The sequence below is a fragment of the Carassius auratus genome, chromosome 23, assembly GCF_003368295.1.
Source record: "Carassius auratus strain Wakin chromosome 23, ASM336829v1, whole genome shotgun sequence".
Taxonomy (NCBI): Eukaryota; Metazoa; Chordata; class Actinopteri; order Cypriniformes; family Cyprinidae; genus Carassius; species Carassius auratus.
Genome location: NC_039265.1, coordinates 14382969 through 14397559, shown reverse-complemented (window position 1 = coordinate 14397559; position 14591 = coordinate 14382969). Strand labels below are relative to the sequence as shown.

Below are 14591 nucleotides of genomic sequence, written 5' to 3'. Positions count from 1 at the left end.
TTGGTGATACCCAGAGTAGCCTTGAGCTTTCAGCTGATGGGTCCGTGTTAAGTGAACATTCTGAGGTTGAAGCTATGTTGATTCCAGTGCAGACAGCATCAAGACATTGTGGCGAAACACATCATTGGTTACTTCCAGTGCATGCACAGGTTAAGAAGCATTTCATGGGATCTATAAAGTGACAAATGGAAAAATGATGAAAGAAACATAAAGGTGCATAAAAATAAAAATGATATGGTTACCAAGAGTATGCAGGAGGTCAGGGGTCAAGGTCAACATAAACAGGAAAACCGGAAAACATGGCAGCAGCATAGATGTGTCTGTGGACATAAATATAATAATAAATCAGTGAATGAACCAGAAAATAACTCAGTAAAGCGATTTCACATTACCAGTAATCCAAAGCTCCACTTTTGAAAACTCAAACAGCAGTATAAACCACAGGATCAAGAGCACTTCTCTTATCCTTAAAGTGCACTGTGCATCCTGTTTTTATCCTTCAGAATAGTCTAAGAAAAGCTTCGGCAGGACAACAGACTCCTTGTCATTCATTTTCATAGTTGCCTGTGTTTTTAATAAATGAAGACTCCCAGTAAAGAGAGCAGAAAATGTGAGTAAAGTATTCAAAAACTGAAGAGTCATACATGTAAATTACACTAGAAGATTAGGTGAATTAAACTGTATTCAAGGGCTGTGCTATAGAATCTTACAAACATACACTTAGTGTTCTGGCACAAATGAACCACTAAGACATCTCAGAGGTGACATTTAATGCCAGCAGTAATTAACAGAACATGCACCCATCACCTATTTCAGAGAATTGCAAACTGATATGAAAAGGATGGTACATGTTCCCTATAGAGAGGGCAAACACAAATAAAAGGTATTAAGGATATCTACAGAACAAGGTAGGACACTGCAAGCAGAACACCTTACAGTCCATTACAAAACTAGATTTGTACATTTTTGCAGTGTTCAAATTACACTTGGTCATGCAAAAAGTGTCAAAGATGATGTGAGGGTTTTGTGGATGGTTACTTGATAATTGCTTTGGTTGCTAGATTTTATGGCTAGTTCCTAGAAGGCTTTGGCAACTGTTTAATATAAAGTTATATACAATGAACAGCTAATTAAAATCAAGGCATGTTTCCCCTACTGTTTTAATTTTCATAAATGCAAATAAGATTTATATTTAATTCTCCTTTTCATTTATATGCACCAGAAACAAAACAGCAATATTCTCCTGCGTGAACTGATAAACTAATATTTTGCTTAATTCGTGAACAATAAATGTTCAGTTATAATGCAAACAAATGGTTAATTCAATAATTTTTTATTTAAATGGACAGTTTCACAAAATCAACTGAACATAACAATCCTAACACTGTTTATGCTACTGAAGTTTGTATCAGAGACACTATTAAAACATCTCCTTACATTTTTATACCAAAGTAACGAGAAAAGGGGTTTGTTTAACAGACAGGTTTTTTTTCAAATATAAAACTGCATTATCTATATTAATAAAGGATATGTATATTACTGGGGAAAACAGGAATATTCAATACATCATCCAGTTCTAGCTGCTAATAGGTCTGGGCAATATATATACTATCTAAATAATTTGACAACGAAGTAAAATTTGAAAATATCATGAATATCAAGTATTTCAAATTCAAGCATACTTTCCAAAAAGAACACATCAAACGTCCAAAAAAGGGAACATGTTACTACGGACTGCTCTACACTCCTCTACTATGCAAATTCTCATGAGTGCGGTTGCCAGATGTCAAGAGTTCAAATCCCCGAATCAGAGTTTCGCTGTTACATGGATACATTTTCATCCTGGTGTTTTGCTTACTTTAAGCAATCTGGCAACCAAGTGCAGGCAAACGCTCGCTCCTTATGGCGGATGATCTGAAAAACAAACAAGCTGGAGTTTAGCGATCTAAATGAATTTTTCATTCAGCTGGTCTGTGTTCTGTCATGAGATATCGACTGTATTGTTTGCAACTGTGGTCACTCTATAAATGCACTCAAAAATGCAAAAACCCAATCCCTGTTGTGTGAATAGAGAAACATAGGATATGGCAATGTGGAATTACTAATAGGAATTACATTTTATAATATTTCTCATTTGTTTTACCAGTTTTCATAACATAGACAGAGAGAGTGTATAAGTATTTGATTGTATTTGATGTATATAATTCCATATATAATTCCACATGTGTTAATTGATAGTTTTGATGACTTTAGTGTGAATCTACAATTTCCATAGTCATGAAAATAAAGAAAACTCTTTAAATGAGAAGGTGTGTCCAAAATTTTGGTCTGTACTGTATATCGCCCAGCCCTAGTTGCTAAGTGGTTTCATACTGGCCCAAATCAAAGTCTCTATGATATTCTGGTGTATAGATATCTATGTACAATCTGCACAATTTGAAACTTAATAGTTAAAAATGGGTAAGACACAAAAATCACTACTTGTAAATTGTAATGATGAGATGCCTTTGAAAAACCATGTGACTCAATGATAGAAGCATCACCTCTATCAAATTTATATTGACATGAAAAAATCATTTTCCCTCATTGCCATCATCTCACTCTCATTGTCATTGTTTATTTGTTCTGATCCTCTCCTGATTGAATTATGAAACCCACAAAAATCCAAGCCATGCTAAACCAAATAAATCTATATTTCAGATTAAAACTGAATATTAAAACTAAAACTTGAAACCTCATCTGGTGCTATAGCAGACTTTTATCAGCAAAGCAAATACAGTGAGTATGAGGTGAGCATGAACTTCAGTATCATGATGGTCATGGTGTATAGAAGAAAAACTAAAAACCATTAAAGCATTTCAGAAGTACTAGTTTGCCTCTGAAATTGTTTTTCTCGAGTCCAGAGTATATATATATATATATATATATATATATATATATATATATATATATATATATATATATAAAATCTTCTCAATCTCAAAGCGTGGGTCAACTGAATCACAGACCTTTCTACTCTCTCTCTTCTATCACTGGTTGAAAGAGGTGGAAAAAACTCAGTCTGAAGTCTTTTTTCCTTTACACTGCTTCATTTGGGTCAGGTTCACAGTACTGCTCTGTCATTGCTTCAATGGTCAAAGACTACAGACAGCTGAAATGTGATCCAGCCCAAAGAAACTGGAGCACAGGAGAGGATGTGAGTGTGCAGCAGAGACAAAACAATTCCAGCCCCATTAAACATGAGCTAATCATCAAAGACAAATTACACTTCAGTGGGATATGTAAATTCCAAATGAGATGCAAGCCATCAAAAGATATGCACAATTATATTTGGTAACTTCAAATGGAAGGAGTCTACTTTCAAACCTAGTTTCCAAACAATGGCACACAAGCCTCCCTGATTGTATTAATGGGCTTTCTGCCATTCAGCCATGACACATACCTTCGCCTGCAATCTATTTCTTCTTCGATGGATTATTCTCCCCATCAGATGAAATGCAGTTAGTTTAAAATGGAGAAGCATGCAGACACAATTACCCATTCTATAGGGACACACTAAAGAGCTGATCGATACACATAGTATAGCAGGTTCAATTCCTTTCCTTTGCCCAAAATATTTATTCAGAGGATGTTCCACAGGGATCAAAACTATTAGATTCAAATAAAGTGTGCCCACGAATATTGTCTTTAGAGGGTAGGAGAGAAAGAGAGCAAGAGCATGAAAGAGATGCAGTGACAAAGATAGAGGGAAAAAGAGAGAGAGATGCAATGGAATGCACATTCCTGCGTTCATTCCCAGTCTATCAATAACAGAAGTGACACTATATGTGCTGTAAGGAAAAGGATATTGCACAAAATTGCAAGTGCGGTTTTAGGACAAATTAGAGAGAATGAGAGTTTAGTGAAGGTTAGAACTCTAGGGGAAAACAGCAATGTTGGCACAGCACCTCGAGAAAAGCGAATGATGGCTCACCTTCGACTTGGAGACACACTCACCCTTACATCATTGTTCTTAAAAGCACCGTTCAGTCTATAATATCAGTCAGACGCCAGTTTTCCACATGATATTTCATCCAGTTGGAGTTATTATATACCATTTGAGGTCAAGCTGATAGATTTAAGATTCCTTAGATGAAAACGTACAACATAAAAGCTATAAGAGGCCTCTTCCCCATCCACCACCATCACCACACACAGCCTCAGTCCCTTAAAAACATGATGGGGCTTATCAAGTGAGAACAGCATGCAGATATTGTCAGACCAGCTTTCAAGTAATCCTTATTAAGGGGTTGAGATTTTCATGCCAAAACGGTCCCTCCCCCTCTCCTTCCCACTGGGCCTCGCTAGGATGCCCATGTGCCTTTGTGGATTCAATCGATCTCTTTGAGCATTTGCTGCTTTTAAATCAAAGGCCAAGTGTATCGTATTACTATACTGCTCTTAAATCACTCAATCTGGATGTTCCTGTGAAGATGACTAGAGGAGCTTCCATCCAGCCATGTTTGGAAAGGTCAGAGAGAGGTATCAAAGAGGTCTGCATTCTGAAGCTCAGCTTTTGACACGCAAAGCCATCTATCAAATAGAGGTATTTGGTACAAGATTTTCATTTCTATATGTCAAAAGAAGGCAGGTGAATTCAATTTCTCATTCAGCAGCTGAAATGCCTGCATAACAACGTGCTCAGTCACTTCTGTGGGTTCTGAAGAAAGCAAATCAATGTCAACCTGAAGGCCGGAGGCTGATTATCACTTATTAAATATGTACAGAAAAAGTTCTTTATGCATAAAATCTATTTGGTGTTGGTGTCCTTGATAATTTAACATTCTTATAATGATAATTTATCATCTTTTGCCTGTACAAGTTCCAGCAAAACCTTGTGTTCTCCTTCTTTAAAATCTGCATCATTTAAAGTTCCACATTCTTTCCATATTCATTGAGTTGTATTGTATATTGTAACAGATTATGAATGCTAAAATATCCCCACTAACACCCAGTATATTTTGGGGCTTATTTTGTTTAATTTAATCTTCAATTAAATATGCAAATGTAAAATAAGGAACTATAATAATCTCTTTTATGTGTGAAAAAAGGAAGATACAGATCCTAATAATCCTAAATGTTTTACAAGTGAATTTAAATATTTAATAGATGTTTTCATAGCCCAGTGCAACCTCATGAATGGAGGGGACCCCAGTAAGGGCCTTGCATCCTAGCCTATATTGGAGCTGTCACATGTGTGTTTGGAGCTGGGAGGCAGACAGGCAATTTTAGCAATGTAGTGAGAATCAATACCCTATCACAGTCCTCGTGTGGAGTGCACCATCCTTCAGAGGCAGCGTAATTTATATTGTTTTTGCCCTCATGCAAACAGCCTAGAGTGGGAATACAAGCATAGCACAAGAAGATGAGCAATGTCTTCACAGAGGGTCTCATCACAGGACATGGATGAGAGTTAATGTGCAGTGTCTCTTACCAACGCAGGTCTTAAATACCCAGGATACATCACTTTATATGGAGCTAAATGTACCACTCGGCGGGGAATGCTTTGCCAGTTGGTTTCAATGATATCGATGTTGTTCACTAAAACGCCCAGATTTGGCTTCATTGTTTTCTGCCTCTTTCACAAAACTGTAATTATTAGAGTTATTCTCTTGTCAGGGCTTGTCTATCAGCAGACAAGGATGCATTTCTATTAAGGGTTTAAAAAATGGACTATTGTTCCATCAAAAAGTTTGTGATGCCTCTATTATGTCTGTTCAAAGGAAGCTTGAATTTCTTTCTGCGATTTGCATATCCATTGTGGGCGAACATCTGAGCAGGAATGAAAATAAATGAGATGCCACAACGATTTAAATTGGCTTTATCTGGACATTAGCAGGGACAAAAAATTAGAGTGTTCTCTCATGAAAGCCTGCATCCACAGATGTCCAAATCTGACACATACAACACCACATTCAAACTATTGATCATGCATTTTAGGAAAAAAAAAGAAACATGATACTGGACCCAAACCAATTAAACTAAAAAAAAAAAATGTTTTCTGCTTGGTCATTTACAGCCGGCATTGCACAGTTCTTATAATTGCATTGTGGTGTTAATGAACCATGTGATCTTGCATTAGCTTATATCAGACTACAATAGCCTCCCTGACACCATCAAGCTAATAATATGGTTGATTCTATCTCATCTACCAGGAACAATATTCAGACATCCAACACAAGAAATCAGGAAGGCCTGAAAGGGAGTAAAAAGTGACCATGGTAGCATGATAGAGAACTGTAATCTCTGCTTGTTGACCCAGACCAGCAGATGTCTCAGAATCAGATCAGGGCAAGAGAAGAGGCTGTTACTGACCCAATCCCAGCATTAAGGCCGGGATCATAAATGGAGGCGGTCATGACACAGCTATTCTGCTCACAAATACAGGGTTTTCACTTTTTTGCACTCTTTTTTGCAATTTTTGGACAAGGAACTCTTCAGGTGGTCCAAATATTTTAAACACACAATGCCAAGTCAGTGGAATTAATTCAATGCTGGTCTCTCATCCTTTCATCACAGTGCTCTTAAACAAACCACAGCCTAATCTCCAGGGTGGCCCAGTGGCTGGAGAGAAGTCCATCTGCTTGTTCTAAAGACTTTATCAGATTCTATTTGGACACAAAACAATGCAGTCTAGGCAGTAAATACTATTTTGCTTATAATCTCATCTTCATTTCAGTAAATATATACAAATTGTGCAATATAGTGTCTGGTGTTGTGTCCCAATACACTCTTTTTCGCTCACTCTTTTCTTATACAGCAGTCTACGTAAAGTTTACAGTGTAGTGAATAATTGAGTTATTGAAGAAGTCAGCAGTTTTGAACACAGTATATGCATGAATGCATAAAACACCTCTCACAACAGCAGCAAGATGTCATGACAGACACGAGCACAGGCAAAATTTCCCATTTCCCATCCTCTCTTTCCACACTGACAGCTACTCTCGGTTGCTGTGTGAGAAAGTCTCCTGGCATTATGCTGATTCTTATATTATTTCTACAGATACATTGAATATTGACTATATTGTCTGAACAATTGGATCAGATTTCATCATTTTGTAAAATGACAGCGTGGAATAGTAAGTTCTAAAGACTGGATTTAAAAACCAAATCTGATTTGTGTGCAGTATGAAGAAAGCCTATGATATTGTGGTTTCTAGATATAGCTTGAATGATAAAGATTAGTGATGTTTGCCATTGTTTCATGAGATGTCTGCACAGTCATGCGTTGTTACTATCTCTTAGGTGAAACACTGATCAAATTACAAGTGCACACTTTAACAATATACACAAAACCAGTCAAGCATTTGTTCAACACTTGAGCTGGAGAGAAAACATGCACATTTACAATCCTTTCACATCCACCAAACGCACCAATTTGCATCTGTCTTGAAACCACAACCTCAGAGTAAGAAACTGTCAACCGCCCTCTTACCACGCTAATGACTTGGAGACCAAAGTCAACTTGAAAGCCTCAAAATAATAATCATTATTCATCATGTCAAGGAAATAAATTCAATCTGTTGACTAATGATTTATAATGGAAGCAAAAGGGAGTAAATAACCAAGAATTTTCTATATCCTACCCTATGTATACCATAAATTAAACACACCTTACCTTCAATTTGCCTTTAGGGCACAGTTGATTGGTAAATCCCGCTCTCACTGAATCATATGTAACATTCAGAGAGAGGTATAAACAGCCAAGGACTAACTCCTTGATAAAACAGCACTTCCTCTATTCTCTCCCCTGACAATATGTCTGAAACCTGCATTTAATTCAGCAACTTGCAAGCGCTTGCCTTGTCATGTGTAAAAAGAAAAAAGAGACCGTATCAGTGTACAGATGCCAAAATATAAGATGCTACAAGATGTATAAACACAAACCAATATTTCCTTTGCTGATACAAATATACATTCCATCATCCGGTGCAGTGTCTAATGTCAACAGACAGAACAACCACAAAACACACAGAACAATCAATGACATCTGGGCGATGACTCTGAAACATTCATCTCACAAATACACACACAGAACTAGATAAGGGCCAAACTAAATTGTTTTAAAGGAACAGTTCAACCAAAAATGAAAACAATGCCATTACAATCTGTATGACTTTAGTAATTTAGTGGAATGAAAAAGCTAAACTTGCATTAGTTTCCATATAATGGAAGCACCATTACAGTGGTCTATGCATGTGCATAAAAGCTCAGTGTGTGGAACAGATCAAAATTTAAGTCAATATTCACAGAACTTTTTTGTGAGTGGGTTTTACAAATGTAGTCAAACAGTTTTGTGAACTGATTCAAATAATCATTGAAATAGGATGCAAAATAACTGTTTCTTGTTTAGGAACATTACCATTTCTCTCATGAATAGGTCAAGGAGAATTAGTGTGGATATCATAACATTACATCTACATTTTGGCAAGCTATTGTATGACTTGGCACAAAAGCTATATAGACCACTTGTAAGTTAGTTATGCCTTTTTGAAGCTTGAAAGCTTCAATCTACATTCACTGTAATTTGGTTGGGTAAACCTGATTTGTGTGAAGATGAAGCGAGTGGGCTGCTCTTATCTATGTGCATTTAGGTGGATACTTGCATGTGCACATGAATATGTGAGCAAGTGTTTGTGAGTGTGTTTGTGTACCGTCCAGATGGAGCAGGGCATCGCTGCACAGTATGAGTGCCCGTGGTACGAGCTGTCATAGATGCCGTGCACCTGCCCTGCACACATCAGCCATTCTGACTTTCTATCTTTCTGGAGCCACACTGTGAGCACCTCAGCATTGGAGAACAGCCTCAAAGAGCCAGTTTATCAAACACTGCTGGATTCCAAATATAGCCTCAATGCATCACTTCAGTAGAATTAAATATATGCCACTATTAACAAAATTTTAATTTTAGATTTTTTTTCTGTACCTTTCAAGCCAAGTAAACTTTTTCAAAGTAAAGAGGTCAAAGTACGGTAAAACCTACTTATCAGTCTGTGATGTTATTTTGAAATTGGGGTGGGCGGAAGGATCAAAACCGCCTACTTGGCAGATGATATTTTATTATGGATTAGTACAATTTAATAATTGGACACTGGTTTTACATCAGTCAAAAACCACCCTATAAAGTGGTTACACCATCGTGTTTTCCATATGTGGAGAAAAGGACACTGAAACGTTTTCATAACCTAGTGAGAAAGTACTTTGGAAGTTCCGAATCGCCTAAGATGCCCAAACATGCTGTCTAGATAGGCAGTTCAATAGATTTTAAAACACAGCCACAGTGCATCACAGTAGAGGTCTTCACGGGTCCAAACATTAAGGAGCCGTAGTCTCTCTTCCTTGTACCTGACTGCCTGTGATGCATTACAATCCTCCAAAAAGAAAGTTATCCATGTTATTCTAAGTCCAAGCTTAATCCACTCATTATTTCAGCCTCAAAAGTCCACTTGATGTCACAGTGACGGATGACAAATACAACTGTGCACATGTACATTCTGACTCAAGTCAGAGAAAATGTAAAGCACATCTGTTTATTAAACACTGCATACTATAGGGACACTGTTAACTAATGGAATAATAGGCACATGACCTCTGCATTATGAAGAAATTATGAATAATGTGCTCATTTTAATAAATGTATATTGTAATGTACTTATATATTAAAATAACATTATTGGTAGGTTATCACTGAACAAATCAACACACTCTACGTAAAAAAAAAAATTTTTTTAGAAGAGTTCTAACTAATGAATTTAGTTACCTCATGCACAGACGTTTAGTTACTAGATTACTCTGCGTACACACATTCTTTTTAGTGCTCAGACAAACTTTTTAGTGTTGTCCTGCAATGTCATGTGCATCTCGCCAGTAAATCCAGTCCCGTGATTAGTAGTAAATCTCCATCACCTGCTGTCAGATTTAAGCTGCATTCACTACACAGAGCCATAGTTTACTGGCAATTAGGCAATATCGCGTTCATATACGCAGATTTACCACATCTGATTTCAAACACGATATCGCCTAGCTGGTCAGTGAACTACGGCTCTGTGTAGTGAATGGTACTCAGTCTGAAAGCATGTGATGATGATTTATTACTAATCATGGGATCAGCTTTACTGATGAGATGCGGATGACAATTGCATGTGATAAATTGCATAGCCCTAGTTTGAGGGGAACTTACTGTTTTAAGATTATATAAAAGTTAAGATTATATTTTGTCTTATCATCTTGCCTCTGTATAATGCATATTAAAGTTCATAAGTGCAGCGCTGCTTTGTTTACAGTGGAGACCAAGGAAATGCTTTAAGTGCCACCTGCTGGCAGAGATTGAATCTTATGTTTCTGTTTCATGCTGATATTTTTTATGCGTTTCACAAAACTGAAATCAAACCATTCTGTTTTTGCTTCAAATTTCTAAATTATACAGTCTAATTTAGATTAAAAACTTTTTGGATCATGCAGTCAAAATGCAGTGGTTGTCCCTAATTTTAAAAGGAAAGAGCACAGACAAAGCTTTAGTTTGTTTATATGAAGATTTTTTGGGGTTACTTATTTATTTGATTTGGGGTTTGTTTAAATTTTTCTATTTAGTTTTGTTATTTACATTAACATCTACATGTCCTGGCCATATCCTCTCCTAAAGATCCCCATTCACTTGACTGGTGCTATGACTCTCTCATCTCTTCACCTGTAGCTGGTTTGTGGTGAGTGCACTTGCGCCACTGTACTGTGACACCCCCACCCACATTACTGTAAAGTGCTTTGGGTGTACAACAATACACAATAAAGCACTTTATAAATGCATCATTCATTCATTCATTTATTAGTAATCAATGCACAATAGCTACAAAAGGTTTGCTTCAACACACTTCATGATTATTTACAATATCTCAAGCACATCAGATGTATTAATTACTCTTCCTCTTTGGAGCATTAATAATACGTATTCATATTCAATTTATATTCAATGTGCATTTACATTCAAGAGTGGAAGATGTGGTCTGAGGTGACCAGGTTTCAGCGTAACTTTTCAATCTTGCCACCCCGTCTGAGTACATGGTGTTGGGTCTATTGCACTTAAATGTTCCATCGCTAAATGCTATCCAGAAGACACGGGAGGAAACCGGCCCATTACTGGTAAAAATGAAAGAAAAATCATTGTGCTATGATTGATGGGCCCATTCCCTCAGAGATAAGCCACTGCTTCACTCTCAAGAATTGCAACTGACACAATTCTTCTCACCACCATATGGGTTATTATATGTAATTCTCTCAAAATTACACTTTTATATTCCAAAATATATAAATAAATAAAGTGGCATCAACAAGCAGAGGACAAGGGCATGTAGTGTCTGGGAGAGGAGAGAGAGAGAGACACAAATTTACTTTTAATTCATTGTTTGTTTTTACCTTAATACCAAGCGATGTGACGAGAATAGGAAAAATCTGTGGCTTTAATAAGATGCCTAACTGACCTTGAGAAGTCTGAAGTTCTCTGTTTGTTGAGGTCAGGAGATGAACTGCCATAATAAATCTTCTACTAATTCATCTATAATCTCTTATCTAAACACAAAGACAGACAACTAGAAAATGTAAAAGAGCAATTCTAAACTGCATCTCGAAGAAGGACCTCCTGCTGTATGAAACCACTACATTTAAGTGGAGGGCTGCAGTCAGGCTTGGCATCATTAGAAGAAACTATAGCTTCTTTGTGCATCACAAATACAGGAGACTAGCTTAATTTATAGCCTTAAACAACATCGAAAAGACATGAAACATACATGTTGTAGAACCACCATTATGATTTTTTATGCGTTATTCACATGCCAGCAAGTGATCAAATTAAGACTGAGCTAAAAACATTGTTAAAGGGATACTGCACCCTAGAATGAAACTTTTGTCATTAATCACTTACCCCCATGTCAGTCCAAACCTGTAGAAGCTCTGTTCATCTTCAGAACACAATTTAAGATTTTTGATGAAAACCTAGAGGCTTGAGAAAGCTTTTTGTAAGTGAAGAAAACAAAAATAACAACTTTATCAATAATTCCTTTGTCAATGGTCTCCTTTGTGTCACTCCATATCACCGTGCTGCATGTGCTCTTCTGTGTTGTGTCCTCCACCTCACAAGGATGCGCTGTTTTATTTAAATCAAAGATAAATACACGTAGAAACATGGCATGGATGACACAGTGGAGGCTGTCGACAAAGGAATTATTGAATTTTTATTTTTCTTTGCTTACAAAATGTGTTCACTTCGCCTCATATAACCCAGATTGCATGTCTGATGGCAGATGGAGTATTATGACAATGACTTTTCATATCTTTTATGGACCTTGACACTGTTATTTACTTGCCAGTCTATGGGACAGTCTCAAGCCTCCAGGTTTTAATTAAAAATATCTTAAATTGGGTTCCGAAGACGAACAGAGCTCTTACGGGTTTGGAACGACTTAGGGTTGAGTGATTAATAACAGAATTTTCATGTTGAGATGGAGTAACCCTTTAATGTAGGTTCTTATCTCTACTGACCAATTAATTTCTATGATTTTTGCAGTCATTCCTGATTAATAATTTATTGATATAAATGATTACACTTTAACTCTACAAATGTCTTCAGTAGCCAAATAAAAAAAAAAACAGACTGAGATTTCAATACAGCACAAGGTCCCTTACCTTAAAGAGATCAATAATTTATAGCCTAGAAATATTTATATTCAATACAAAAATCCATGAATTGGTAATGATCCATACCTGGAAATCACAATTTTAAAATTCCTTGACATTTCCACTTTTTCTATGATCGTGGAAATCCTGTAATACAGAAACTTCAACATAGAAATCAATGAAGTCTTCAAAGTAATATTTGTCAAACTGTCTGTATTCAAAGCCTGACCACAATTTTTACTGAATAAAAGATCTGAGCATATTAAATTGTTATTATTTAATCAAAATAAAAAGTCAAGACCTTACTTAAAAAAAAAAAAAACTTAAAACTAGCACATGAATATTACTTCAAATTTAAGCCCAGATAAGAACATACAGAGCAGTTTGTCTCTATTTGGGCTCCAGACTGCCAATGCAGGTTTAATCAAATGTTACTTCAGAGGACCGTCACTGACAGTGAGTGACACATTTATCCCATCTGTTATGCAAGCCAAGCTTCCTGTGCAAAACCCATTTCCACCAAAGAAATAAAAAAAGAAGAATCTTTCTAGGTTTCTAGGTTTTTTTCTCCTCTGTTCAAAGTTCCAGGAAACTAATTTCCTTGACAGACAAGCGCTCCATAAAAGATGGAACACTTCCCACACATTAAAAGAATGGAGTTCCAAAACAACAAAGACAGGAGCCGTTTTAAACATCCAATCTCACATTTCACATTGTCACACTGCAAAACACTCTCATCAAAGGCCATTGATTTTCCATTCCAGAGCAAATGATGATTAAGGCAAATCAGGCCTTTGTTTCATAGCTCAGAGTCTTCATTCCTGAATTTAGTGGCACTCTGGGTATTTCCTACAATAAGGCTGTTGAGAGTATAAAAAGAGGTCTTACAAGAAACATCTGATGCCTCTGTCACTACAGAAAGAGTAGTTTTTCAACAGCTGACACTGTTGCTAAAACCAAATGTGGTCTATATAATGCAGATATATACACACAAATATTAATAGTTGTAATAATATATAGTATAGCATATATCATCTGGGTTGAGCTCTAATGCCTGGGAATCTCAATATTGGTTTGTTACTGCCAGAAAAGGAACATTTGAAACTACACTTGAACCTTCTGCTGCTCTGCCCTCCAGGCCAGGTGACCTTAAGAGTTAATGCTACAAGACCACAGGACACCAGGTTGCACATACAACATCTTCTACAGACTTAAGTCATTGCAGGTCTCCCCTTTAGTCCACCTTCCTTGGTGGCTAATTACACTTACTTTAATAAAGCTGCCTACAGACCCTGGATTAGCCTCTGAGTGGCAAACCTTCACCTTGTCCTTCAAAGGAGCCCGGAAGCAAAGAAGCTCCACATGGATGAGATCCATCCCAGTAGTTCACACGAGCTCTGAGGCCCCCATCGTCATGTTAGTAATCTGAACTATCTACTGAAATCAAGCCATCAGACTTTGCTGTATAACCAAAATAAATAAATAAATATTTGCTTCACTATTTAAATACGCAAGACCAATTGCTTTGATGAATGGGGGTCACTGTGTTACAGCTGCTTGTACTAATTGCACTGTTTTATGAGTTATTACTCTCTAATTCCTCTTCCAAAGTCACGTTAATGCTGCCCTGAGTATATCTCATATACGGCTGAGTAATGAGAGCATGACTTTCGCGCTCATTGTAATCATTTGTCTGCTGCAATCACTTCCTCCACTGCTTGCAACATGGGTATTTTATTCATAGATCTGTCTTTTTTAAGGGGAACAGGGTGATTTATACTTCAGCAAATTACCATTAGATAAACATTGATGTGATTGAACAGATCACTTAAACTATGAACATTCTAGAGATAATAAGAACTGTATCAACATCAGATGATAAGTAT

General features: G+C 36.8%; 1 protein-coding gene across 13 annotated transcripts in view; it reads right to left on the bottom strand.

The window, feature by feature from the left end:
- camta1a (calmodulin binding transcription activator 1a) overlaps nucleotides 1–14591 on the bottom strand; it is a 356861-nt gene that overhangs the window by 297241 nt on the left and 45029 nt on the right. The window contains exon 3 of one of the 13 annotated variants that reach the window (XM_026199989.1): nucleotides 243–320. The exons of the other annotated variants lie outside the window; for them this stretch is intronic. The gene's annotated coding sequence lies outside the window, so the exon portion shown is untranslated. The remainder of the gene's footprint in view (nucleotides 1–242; nucleotides 321–14591) is intronic. 13 annotated transcript variants of the gene reach the window in all.